This window comes from Genypterus blacodes, unplaced genomic scaffold (genome assembly GCF_046128005.1).
Source record: "Genypterus blacodes isolate CSIRO-AG114 ecotype Tasmania unplaced genomic scaffold, CSIRO-AGI_Gbla_v1 ptg000002l_1, whole genome shotgun sequence".
NCBI classification, from domain to species: domain Eukaryota; kingdom Metazoa; phylum Chordata; class Actinopteri; order Ophidiiformes; family Ophidiidae; genus Genypterus; species Genypterus blacodes.
Genome location: NW_027466816.1, coordinates 208,134 through 221,687, shown reverse-complemented (window position 1 = coordinate 221,687; position 13,554 = coordinate 208,134). Strand labels below are relative to the sequence as shown.

The 13,554-nt window shown below is 45.3% G+C and overlaps 1 pseudogene; it reads right to left on the bottom strand.

Moving 5' to 3' along the window:
* Positions 1 to 6,797: 6,797 nt before the first annotated feature.
* LOC143010090 (5S ribosomal RNA) lies at positions 6,798 to 6,916 on the bottom strand (annotated as a pseudogene).
* Between the last annotated feature and the right edge of the window lie 6,638 nt (positions 6,917 to 13,554).

The window sequence follows — 13,554 nt, the reverse complement described above, 5'->3', positions numbered from 1 at the left end:
TACTGGGATATAATGCAGTTGCAAAACGGTGAGAGAGAGAAGAAGTAGCCACTGAGAACGGAAGGCGGGAGATGTAAATGGTGAAGTGAGCTGTATTGTGGAAACTTTGGATTAAACGAAAAACTTTTCCCAGCACGCCGTTGAGAGTATTACTTTCTTCAAGTGTGCAACAAAATTGGCGCCCGAACAGGGACTCAACGTGATACAAAAAAGAAGTCTGAAGAAAAAAAAAAAAGAACGAACGTTGGAACACGCAAAATGGAGCTGGAGCAGTTACAGGATCAGCTAACGGAGCTACTGTGTCGGCTAAACGTGGAACAGCTAAAAGAAGTGTGTATCCAAGCTAAAGTTTCATCAGACAAGGAGAAGAAACACACGTTGATCCGAGCAATTAATGAGTCAGTAGAGAATGCTTTTGAAGTGGAGGAACAAGATGTAGCAGAGACATTTGGGCAAGAGTTGTTAGCTACAGCTAAGCGATTGAGAGAAAACGTGCCCAAACCAGAGAGGTATGATAAAAATGAAGAGGAGCTACAAAAGCTACAAAAACAGTATGCTGAAATGCAGTTGACATTCCAGACGTCGACCAAAATGCTCGAGGAGGAAATGAGTCGGCTTCGGGAAAAAATGAACAGGACGGCTAGCCCGCCAGAACTCCCATTCTCCAGAGCCCCTGAAGTGGTTATCAGACGCGAGTTTCGGATTAATGGCCAGATAGGTGAATTGGGGCAGAAAGACAAGTTATCATTCATGTACCAAATAGACTCTGAAAAACGTAAAGGCCACAGTGATGTAGAAATTGTTGAAGCCGTAGTAAAAGCTGCTACACCAGGGCTCAGTTTACGTGATATGCTGGAAGCCAAAAATAATTTGACACTCGTGCAGTTGAAGACGATTCTTAAAGCCCATTTCAAAGAAAACAACACTACAGATATGTTCCACAGACTCATTAACATAACTCAAGATGCAAAAGAATCCCCTCAGAATTTTCTTTTTCGTGCAGTTGAACTCAAAGAGAAGCTACTGGCGGCTGCAGAAGATGCCAGCTCAGATGTACAGTATAGCCCAGACCTCATTCAGAAAAAGTTTCTTAGGTCAGTCAGTACAGGACTACTGAGTGATAATGTTAAAATGCAGCTGAAACCTCACCTAGATGATCTAGGAGTGACTGACGAGATATTGATAGAGAAAATGAATGATGCTGCTGCTGTTGATTGGGAGACACAGCAGAATTTGAAGAAAAGTATCCCAAATAAGCCAGCCAGAATAAATGAGCTAAAAACAGAAACAACTACTTACCAGCTGTATAGTGACAGGGAAACAGACAATGACCAGCCATCTGAACACAGCACTTCAGTCAAGGCCAGTGTTAAAAGTCAGAAGATAAAAACTCCAAAAAGCTCTTCAGAAACTGAACTGATGGATGCAGTGAAACAGCTGAGAGAGGAAGTAGCTGAGCTTAGGAAGAATGTTCAGTACTCAGCACGACCATCTCACCAGTTCCAAAACAGAGGGAAGAGGGCATGCAGAGGATGTCAAGACCGGGGTGAAGAGGAACAGTGTGACCACTGCTTCAAATGTGGCCTGAGTGGACACCTCTCAAGAGGATGCAGAGGCCAAAGGAACTCAAGAGGCAACACTGATTCAGCTAATATCAAAGGACAGACTGTAGAATGTACCTCCCCTGACACTCAAGAACAGCATAGCAGGTCACTCAACACCCCTACTATTCTTAGAGAAAGCATTGTACAATTAGAAGAGAGACTGCGAGCAGAAAGGTGTTCCCCAGGTGGAAGATTGGCAGGTTCTGCTTATATTAGCCACATCTCCCCTCGTCACCATTCACAGCTGCTGAGACTTATTGGAAAGAAGTGCATGGTGAGTTGCTACCTAGATGGGGTGAAGACTCAAGCCTTATGGGACACTGGATCGCAAGTCTGCCTTATCAATGAGACCTGGAGGAAGAACTGCATCCCAGAGGTGAAGGTACGGAGCACTGAAGAACTCCTCGGCCCTGGTCCTTTTGTGGGGAAAGCTGTCAACCAGACCGACATCCCTTTCCTAGGCTGGGTGGAGGTCACGTTCCACCTAGACCCATCACATGCTCCAGAGTTCACGCTTCAGGTGCCCATGCTCGTGACAGGTGAGAAAGGAGCAGCAGAAGAGCCAATCATTGGTTACAATGTAATTGAACTGTTGTTAAAGAATGGTGTGGAGGGTCCATAACACAGGCTGTGAGCACAGCTTTCTCTTTTAGCTGTAAAAAGACTGAAATGTTAGTGAAAATTATTCAAAACAGTGACCCTGAGTGCAGTGACGGCCTAGTGAGAGTGGGCAGGCAGAAGGAAGTGATCCCAGCAGGTCAGGTGAGAACTATAAAATGTGCTGTGAGAACAGGTCCTCTACTGTCCAGTCAAGAAGCCCTTTTTCTGCCTGATGAACATGCCCCCTGGCCAGATGGCCTGAGTATGTCAGAGAGCATGATGACTCTTAGCGAAGGGACATATTCTCGCATAGCACTGCCCATCACCAATTACACCTGTCATGATGTCACCCTGAGCCCACGCACAGTGTTGGGGCAGGTTCAACTGGTCAAAGCTGTCTATCCAGTGGACGCCAAGCCAGTCACTCCCCGACCAGCTTCTCCAGTCGAACGTCCAGAGGTCAGCAGGGAGGATGAGCCTGAGCCTGATGGAAGGACAGCGGTGGACGAGGAAAGGTGGGACCCACCAATCACACTGATTCACCTCCCCCTTGCTCAGCAGCGACAAGTGAAGCAGATGTTGAGGGAGGAATGCAGAGCGTTCGCCAGAGACGATGATGATGTGGGATACATCCCTTCCCTACAACGGAAAATCAGACTCACAGATACAACACCGGTAAGACGTACCTATGTGTCTGTGCCTAAGCCACTTCACAAAGAAGTAAAACAGTACTTAGAAGACTTGTTAAATAGGGGCTGGATCCAAAAATCTAGGTCACATTACTCATCTCCCATTGTCTGTGTGCGGAAAAAAGATGGGAACCTCCGTCTGTGCTGTGACTACAGAGAACTCAACCGTAAGTCTCTGCCAGATCGCCACCCTATTCCCCGCATTCAAGATATGCTAGATAGTTTACATGGGAGTGCATGGTTTTCAGTGTTAGATCAAGGCAAGGCCTACCATCAGGGGTTCGTGGAAGAAAGTAGTAGACCACTCACAGCTTTTATAACACCCTGGGGCCTATATGAGTGGATCCGAATCCCTTTTGGCTTGTCTACAGCACCCTCCGAATTCCAGCGCAGCATGGAGGAGTGTCTATCTGGACTCAGAGATGAAATTTGCGAGCCATATCTAGACGATAATCTGGTTCATAGCCAAACATTTGATAATCACCTGAAAGATGTGAGAAAAGTGCTTCAGCGCTACCAACAGCACGGGATGAAATTGACTGCAAAGAAATGTGAGCTCTTTAAGAACCAGGTCAGATTTCTGGGAAAGATCGTATCGAAGGAAGGCTACACAATGGATCCTGCAGAAGTAGCCCCAGTGCAAGAGATGAAGCAGAGGAAGCCAGCGACAGTGGGTGAGGTGCGGAAAGTGCTAGGATTCATCTCATACTACCGAGCCTATATCCCAAACTTCTCTCGCATAGCTAAGCCTCTCTATGCACTGCTGTGCGCTGAGATACCAGGCAGTGAGACCCCTAAAGGCACAAAGAAGCAGAAGGCTGGGGTGAGAAAGACAAAGCAAAGCCAGGTACCCTCACATCAACGTATCAGGTGGACAGAAGAACACAGTACAGTTCTCAGTCAGCTGATAGATTACCTCTCCAGTCCTCCTGTGCTGGGCTACCCAAACTTTGAAGAACCGTTCATTATGCATTGTGATGCGTCCCAGGATGGACTTGGAGCGGTGCTCTATCAAAAACAGGAGGGAAGGTTAAAGGTCATTGCGTATGGCTCCCGCACACTCTCTGCTCCAGAGAAGAATTACCATCTACATTCTGGTAAGCTAGAGTTTTTAGCAATGAAATGGGCTATATGCGAGAGGTTTAGGGATTATTTGTATTACACTCCATCGTTTGTAGTATATACAGATAATAACCCTCTGACATATGTGCTGACAACAGCTAAATGGAATGCCACGTTGCTGAGATGGGTGGCTGAATTGGCAGACTTCCGATTTTCAATTAAGTACAGGCCAGGGAAGTCTAACTCTGACGCAGACGGGCTATCGAGAATGCCCCTTGACATAGAGAAGTATATGCTAACCTGTTCACAAAAGATACAGTCTGAGATCTTGGCCAGTGTCTCCAAAGGGTTGTCAGTTCACCAGGTGGAGAGAGAGCAGTTGCTGTGTCCAGTGACCATCACCACAGCCATCGCAGAGCTGAGCAGTGAGCCGCGGATGAACGCAGCAAAGCAGATCGCCCCTCAAGCACTGAGAGCCGCTCAAGACGAGGATCTACTGCTGAAGCAGGTGAAACAGCAGGTCGCACAACAGCAGTGGCCGAGGGTGAAAGACACTCACAGTGAGTTGGCAGTGTTTGCAAGGGAGAAAGCGAAGTTGGTGATTGATGCTGAGGATGTTCTCCGGCAACAGACAGCAACACGCACACAACTGGTTGTGCCTCCAAAGTTCCGTCCCCTCATCCTGAGAGAGCTGCATGAAGAGATGGGACACTTGGGCGTTGAACGGACACTCCATCTGATCCGTGAGCGTTTCTTTTGGCCTCATATGCAGAGAGACGTTGAGCATCACATCAACAAGGTCTGTAGCTGTGTGAAACGGAAAAGACCACAGAAAGCAGTAAGAGCACCACTTACCAGTATTGTGACAACATACCCCTTTGAGCTGGTCTCAATTGACTTCATGCACCTAGAGAAGTGTAAAGGAGGATATGAGTACATTCTGGTGGTCATGGACCATTTTACACGATTCGCTCAGGCGTATGCATGTACTAACAACAGTGCTCGAACTGCAGCTGAGAAGATATTCGGTGACTTTGTCCTCAAATTCGGCTTCCCCACGAAATTACACCATGATCAGGGTAGAGAATTTGAGAATAAGTTGTTTGCAGAGCTCCAAAAATACTCTGGCATCCAAGGTTCTCGCACCACCCCGTACCACCCCCAGGGGAACGGTCAAGTGGAACGCTTCAACCGCACCCTGCTGGCCATGTTGCGTAACCTAGATGACCAAGCTAAAGCAGATTGGAAGAATTCTCTTGCCAAAGTAATACACGCCTACAATTGCACGCGCAATGAGTCCACTGGATACGCACCATATTACCTGCTCTTTGGTCGTAACCCCAGATTGCCTATTGACATCATGTTCAGTATCCCCCACAGTGATGGCAGTGCATCTCATGATGACTATGCCAAGAAATGGAAACAGAGGATGGAGGAGGCGTACCAGTTAGCCTCCAAGGCTGCGAAGGCAAGCGGAGAGAGGGGGAAAAACCTGTATGACCGGAAGGTTCAAGGTGCAGAGCTGTATCCTGGCTGCAGAGTTCTCATTAGGAACTTGACTGAAAGAGGTGGACCCGGAAAACTCAGGTCATTCTGGGAAGACAAAGTCCATGTAGTGGTCAAGAGAAAACACCCAGAAAGTCCAGTTTATGAAGTACAACCAGAGGATGGCCAGGGCCGCACCAGAGTGCTTCATCGAAATCTGCTGCTCCCCTGTGACTTCCTGCCAGTTGAGTCACACAAGCCTGAAAAGAAAAGAGGTGAGAGACCACACAAAGAGAAAAAGACACCGACAAAACAGAATGCAGAACCCGAGTGTTCATCTGACTCTGAAGAGGATGACTGGCGATGCATGTCCAGATGGCCCCAAGGAGACTCCGCAGCACAAACCAGAAGGAACCTCAGACCAGAGGCTACAGAGTTTCAGCCACGGGCTGCAACACCAGCACCTGAGGGAGACAATGTGATGGGAGAACAGACCCTGTGGACATCAGACACAGACAGAGAGCAAGAAGAACAGATCGGGACTGGACTGGAAAATGAAGTGACTGTGACAGCAGGCAGGTTGAAAAGACTAAATTTAAAGAGACTCTTATAACGAAATGATATGAAGAAAAGAGTTATTAGAATATATGAAGTGTGAGATTCTATGTGATTTCGCTACAGGTCAAAGGTCACGCCTATTCCAGTCAAGACAAGCTGCCCGTGAACACAGCGGAGTAAATAGATAGTTGTCATAGTGCACAATGACTTCCTCTGTTTAACACATGACATTAAGGGGAGATAAGTGTGATGTGAAATCTGTCATTAGATATGTGTCTTGAATAATGGACTCTAACCTGGAAGTGATCAAATTGTCTTAAACAGGATGAACTGAGACGGGAAATGTCGGGACGACATTTAGTTAAGCAGGGGAGAGTGTGACATACCCCCCATTTAGTCTTTTCTTTGGTCCCTTTTCCATTAAGTTGTGGCCTTTTATTTTCTTTTGTTACGATGTTGTTGCATGTTTTGGCCAGAAGTGGCGCTGTAGTACTGGGATATAATGCAGTTGCATAACGGTGAGAGAGAGAAGAAGTAGCCACTGAGAACGGAAGGCGGGAGATGTAAATGGTGAAGTGAGCTGTATTGTGGAAACTTTGGATTAAACGAAAAACTTTTCCCAGCACGCCGTTGAGAGTATTACTTTCTTCAAGTGTGCAACACCTTCATCAGAAGAACACTAACATTTCAGATAAGATAAGATACAACTTTATTCTCCCGAGAGAAATTGCGTGTTGACAGAGGGAGTGAAACATGAGGGAGGAGGACCAGGTGAGGCCTGCTGCTCAGAGGGCCAAAATGCTTACGGCACCGGGTATTCCCAGGCGGTCTCCCATCCAAGTACTTACCTGGCCCGACGCTGATTAGCTTCCGAGATCAGACGAGATCGGGCGTGTTCAGAGTGTTATGGACGTAAACGAGGAGAGCAGCCACACAGAGGCTCTTTATAGGTGAGACAGACCCAGTTCATGTCACCGTGTACACATGACTACACTCAAGTTCATGTATATCACAATTTACATGATGCCTTCATCAGAAACACACATTTCTGGATAATGAAGTCTTACCTAATGAAACTGATGATCATCACATAGAACATAAAGAGGGACCACTAACATCTCTGACGCTCACTTTCATCATCATCATCTTCATCATCATCATCATCATCATCGTCACACAGTGGCTCGTGTACTTCACTTCTCATGTGCATTCAATCTTCTCATATTATGCCCATGTGCAATACTCATTTTCTGAATGTATGCTTTCATATAAGATAAGATAAGATACAACTTTATTCTCCCGAGGGACATTGGGTGTTGACAGAGGGAGGGAAACATGAGGGAGGAGGACCAGGTGAGGCCTGCTGCTCAGAGGGCCAAAATGCTTACGGCACCGGGTATTCCCAGGCGGTCTCCCATCCAAGTACTAACCTGGCCCGAAGCTGCTTAGCTTCCGAGATCAGACGAGATCGGGCGTGTTTTTTTTTTTTCTCTTTTATTATCGAAACATAAATATTTTTACAAATACATTTTACACAAGTAAATACAAGTCATTTCAAATCAAATCAAATTATTTCCAACAATCTATAACACCATTCATCACATCTTTTTTTTTTTTTTTTTTCTCTTTTTTTTTTCCTTCACCCATCACCCCTCACCCTTGACCTATTGACATTTGCACCCCACCCTGATTTCCATTCACAAATAGACAGTTATCTTCCAGCACCTTTTGTTTGAAGTTCTTGTCCCCACCATCCCACAGCAGACTCACATTCCTTTTCATAAAGTTACAGAAAAATCGCCAGATGTTCACTTTTTTGTCCTCGAAATGTGAATAGTTTCTCCGAAGTCTGATGACATGTTTGGCATAACTCAGAATGTAATTGATAAGCCATTTGTTCACCCCTGCTTTCCTTTCCTTATACCCAAATAGAAAAAACATCTCCCATTTTTCCTTTTCCGTGATTGTGACTCTACATTTTTGAAAGCATTGGTCCAGTTTCTCAAAAAACACTTTTAACTCCTTACATTCAAAAATAAAGTGCCTAAATGTCTCCACTTCCACCTCACATATATCACAAACCTTGCTGTTGAGTCTATTTATCTGGTTTAGCACCAAATTGACAAATATTCTATTGTGTCTGAGCCTGAAATTTGTATCAAAGCACTCTGATGAAATGAACTTCACATTTAGATCTGACCAAATGTGCTCCCTCTGAAGCCCATGGAACTGCCTTAGCCATACTTCCTCAGCTGCCGCTTTCTTCTTTTCCTTTCCCAAAAACACTCTATATAGTATCTTGGAGTTAACTGATCGTATGTCATGCTCTTTCCCTCCTTGGATGAGGGAGAAACTGACCAACTCCAGAGCCTTCTCTGCCCTCCTCCCCTTCACCAGCGCCACCCAGCTACGAGGTAACCCCTCTAAAATTCTCTGGCATAGTCTTTTGATCTCTATTGGTCTCACTTTCCCTAATCTTCCCCTGACCTCCTGGATTACTTCCTCCTGCAGAAATCCACCACCTCTTTGGATAAAGTGCTTCACCTGATTTAAACCTGGTTCCTCCAAGTACCTCCCTGAAAAAACCTTCCCCTGACACCTTATTGCCGGATTTCTGAAAACTGGTTGGTGTAACACCTGCTCCGCAGTCTCACATCTAAACTTTAAATCCCCCAGTAAAATATTCCACGCTTCAAGTATTTCCCCTGTAAATGCATTAACCTGTGCTCTTTCCCTTTGCTCCGTTTCCCTACATAGATTAAACACTCCTCTATTATCCCACCCCTGTAGGCAAGAGTCGAGGCACTTCTGCCACGCGTAAATCTTTGCGTTTCCCATAAATTTCCCTAACAGTCGAATCCGTGCACTAAGCTTTTTACTTTTCAGGTCCACCAATTTCAAACCGCCCTCCTTCTGCCCATTGATGAGCACCTTCCTGGCTATCAAATGCTGTTTTTTATTCCAGATGAAAGCACTCATCATGTCATTCAGCTTTCCTATTACCCTGTCCGGCATTTCACAGACTCTTAGCGCATACTGACACTTGGACAGGAGGAGGGCGTTAGTTACTATCACTTTACCCCTTAGATTCAATTTCCTCCCGGACCAGAAATCCAATCGCATTTTGATTTTTCCCTCTATTTCACCCCACGTTTGTTTTGTTGCTGCATCTCGATTCTTACCTACGTATACACCCAAAACCTTCACCATTTCATTTCTCTTTACAAAATTCCATTTATTTACACAATCGAAACCATCACCAAAGCCCATTAGCTCGGTTTTTTCCCCATTGATTTTGGCCCCAGATGCCCTCTCATAGCACTCTACATGCTGCAGCACCCTGTCTACACTCCTCTCATCCCTAACCGTAATACTTATGTCATCTGCGTACTGGTAGATTTTCGTGTCCGTTTTATCTTCCATTTCAATCCCCAAAATCCCTGGGTCCCTCCTAATGAGGGCAGACAAGGGTTCTGCCGCTATGGAGTATAACATAGCTGAAAGCGGGCATCCTTGCCTGATTGACCTCTCCAGAGCGAAGCTCTCAGTTAACCTCCCGTTTATTTTCACCCTACTGATGGCATTCCTATATATTAACCTAATCCATTTAGTGAAACCTTCCCCGAAACCCATCTTTTCCAGTGTTTTAAACAAAAAATCATGATCCACCCTATCAAACGCCTTCTCTAAATCAACCCCTATGTACAGCCCTCCCTTCTGATTCATTTTGTCAAAGATGTCCTGGATCGATAAGATGATGTCACTAATGACTCTCCCTACCACACCATAACACTGACAGGGATTCACCACTGTGCCTATCACCTCCTTCAATCTGTTTGCCAGGATTTTAGCCAGTATTTTATAATCTGTATTTAGCAGACTAATTGGCCTATAATTCCTCAAATCACCTTTGTCACCCTTATTCTTATACACCACTCGGATTGCCCCGTGAAGAAGTCCCCAGATGCTTTCCCCTCCCGCTCCATGCATTGAAAGATTCTCAGGAGAATTGGCTTCATCACCTGTTTAAAGGTGATGTAAAATTCCCCCGATAACCCATCCAGCCCTGGACTTTTGTTCTTATTCAAACCATTTATTGCTCTTTCCAATTCTTCCTCTGTTATGTTTTTATCACAGTCTGCTCTGTCATCTTCCCCTAATTTTTTTTCTATCCCTTCAAAAACACTGTGGTCTGTAGAGTTTACCTCCATCTTTGAAAAAAGTGTTTTAAAATGTTTATGAGCCACCTCCAGCATTTCCTCTGTCTTCTCCATTGTCTTACCCTCTTCATTTTTCAGGTTTTGCAGATGAGCTTTCTTTTGCTGTCTTTTTTCAAGCCCTAAAAAGAAACTTGTATTCTTTTCCCCTTCTAAAATATCCTTCATCCTCGATCTGATAGCTGCCCCTCTGCTCCGTTTCTTCTCAAGCTCATCTAATTGTTTTCTCAGCATGAGATATTTTAGATTGTTGAAGTTTTCCTCTGCAATCGACCTTTCCAGCTCTTTATTAATCTGGTCTCTTAAACTATACTCAGTCCTTCTTTCCTTCTCCATTTTATTTTTACAATAGTTTATTGTCACTTTTTTGATGTGCAATTTCACCTCCTCCCACCACTCCCCCATATTTATACAACCCTCACCCTGCAGTTCTCTTTTTCTTTCTTTCAGTAGATTTTCAACTTTCTCCCTATATTTTCCATCCAGCAAAACACTGTTATTTAAACACCATAACCCTCCACCTTTGTGCTCTTTCTCCCCCAGCTCCACCCATAACCTTGCATGATCGCTAAACCCTGTGAACTCATACCAGCATTTTGAAATCTTTTTTTCCAGCCCAGATGCTAATAGACATAAGTCAATCCTGGACTGTTTAAGTTTCCCCAGAACCGTCTGTCGTCTGGAAAAGCCCCTTTCTCCCATATTGCGCACCCTCCACAGATCTACCAGGTTGAAATAGTCAAAAAGCTCATTTAGCGATTTCCTACTTATATCACTTTTGTATGTATTGTTGCTTGATATATCCAATCTCATAAGTGCACAGTTAAAATCCCCCACTACACAAATGTTCCCTCCCAAATGCGGTTTTAGTTGATCAAAGAAAATTCCACGCTTGTTGTCCTCATTCGGTGCATAAATATTCAAAAGTTTGTAAAGCACATTCCTGTAAATAAATTCAATACCGATCACCCTTCCCTCATCATCCTTCACTATTTCCTTAACATTTTTGATCTTATCTCCTTTAGCAAAAATAGCGACTCCGGCTCGTCCATTTACACCGTTGTTTGCCCACACTTTTCCAGCCCATGTATCCCTCAGATAGCTTCTCCACTCCCTTGTCCACTTAGTCTCTTGTACACAGAGGATGTCAAAAGTATCCACCCTTAAAACATCTCTCATCTTGTTAATACATCTTAAGCCGTTTGTGTTTTGCGATAGTATTTTTAACATTGTAAATACATAGAGATAAATCAGGCCCATCATCTTTATGCTACAGTTCACGTCTTACTTTTTCCTCTTTTTGATCCCCTTGTCTTCAGCATCCATTGCAGTCTTCTCTTCCCCAGCTCCTGGCTGTTTCCGAGGTCCATATCAGACTCCGAGTTCCCCGACTCTTGAGACCCCGTCAAGCATATCTCTGAGTCTGATTCTGGGGGCCGCTGAAGTTGAACAATTTTCACCTTCCTCTCCTTTCTCTCCGATGTATCCACACTCTGCCCCTCTGCTGCGTCTCCATGTCCCGGCACCTCAGCTGTCGATCCTCTCACCTCCATTCCTTGCTCTCCGTCCGACTCCAGTATGTCTCTTCCTTTCTCCGCTTCCCCCTCCGCACGATCCTTCTCGGTCTCCTCCCTCTCAGAGATATTCTCTCTCGATTCTTCCTGCTCCTCACGTTGCTTTCCTCCCGTCCCTGGAGCATGATCAACGTCCTCACAAACACATCTGCTGCTCTCCTTTTTGCAGCTCTGGCATTTGTTCCCTCTGCCCATGCACTCCCTTGCATAGTGCCCCTGCTCTCCACATTTTCTACAAAGGAAATCTGGACAGTCCCTCAGGATATGACCAGTCTGTATGCACTGTCTGCACACTTTCACCTGTTTGTCGTGCAAAACTCTGAAGAACTCTGCTCCAAAAGCCGTCTCAAACTTGGTCGAATATGGAAGTGATTGGACCGTCTCCGTGAATTTAACTTTCACGTATCTTGTTCCGTCAGCAATTCTAGTTCCCGGCCACATTCTCCTGATGATCGGGGATACTGCACTCACTCCCCAGCTGTTCAGCTTGCCCAGAATGACGCTGTCCGTGATATACGCCGGCAGCCCCAGAAACGAGACCACCAGCTCATCATTGCATAACTCCTTGGACATGATCGCGGTCTGTCCAATTTTTATGCCGTCCAATAGTCTTTCTTTCCCCTTCGGGTGATTCATTGTGATCTCATATTTATTTCTGCCCGTGTACCGGCAGGCGATGATTTTCCCACAAGTGTCTTGTATTGCCTGGATCAGCTCCATTGCGGTCACTTTATCTTCTCCAATCAGCTCCAGGGCGAGCGTTAAATTTTGCTGAAACTCTTCAGCTTTATCCTTAATAATCCGTATCTCTTCCTCTCTGATGATTTCTCTCTCCTGCCCTCTTCCTCCTTCCGCATTTTCGGCTACGTCAGGAGCTGTCACCGCACGTGTGTCCTCCATTTCTCCCGTCATATTCTGACCGTCCACGGTCCTGTACGCCCGATCGTCTTTCACCATCGGCTCGTTTGCCTCAGCCGTCCGGTCCGAGCCCGGTGCAGCGACTCTGGCTCCCTTTCCTCTGGTTCTCACCATACTTGGAGCACAGTATAAACTATTTTCCATCAGGAAAACACAAACCAAACAAACAATTAACTTAAAGTGTCCCCCAGACAGTCAAAACTGCTGGGGGTGGCTCCAAAAACCGAGCTATCAAAGAAACGAAAAATCTGGGCTTAAAGAAACGCCACAGTTCAAACTCAAAATCAAAATTGCCGCACAGGATCAGTCAAAATACACGCACGCCTGGAGCTCACACACACCTCCTCTTACTTCCATGTTCAGAGTGGTATGGCCGTAAACGAGGAGAGCAGCCACACAGAGGCTCTTTATAGGTGAGACAGACCCAGTTCAAGTCACCGTGTACACATGACTACACTCAAGTTCATGTATATCACAATTTACATGATGCCTTCATCAGAAACACACATTTCTGGATAATGAAGTCTTACCTAATGAAACTGATAATCATCACATAGAACATACAGAGGGACCACTTACATCTCTGACGCTCACTTTCATCCTCATCATCATCATCATCATCATCATCATCATCATCGTCACACAGTGGCTCCTGTACTTCACTCCTCACGTGCATTCAATCATCTCATATTATGCCCATGTGCAATACTCATTTTCTGAATGTATGCTTTCATATACGATAAGATAAGATACAACTTTATTCTCCCGAGGGACATTGGTTGTTGACAGAGGGAGTGAAACATGAGGGAGGAGGACCAGGTGAGGCCTGCTGCTCAGAGGGCCAAAA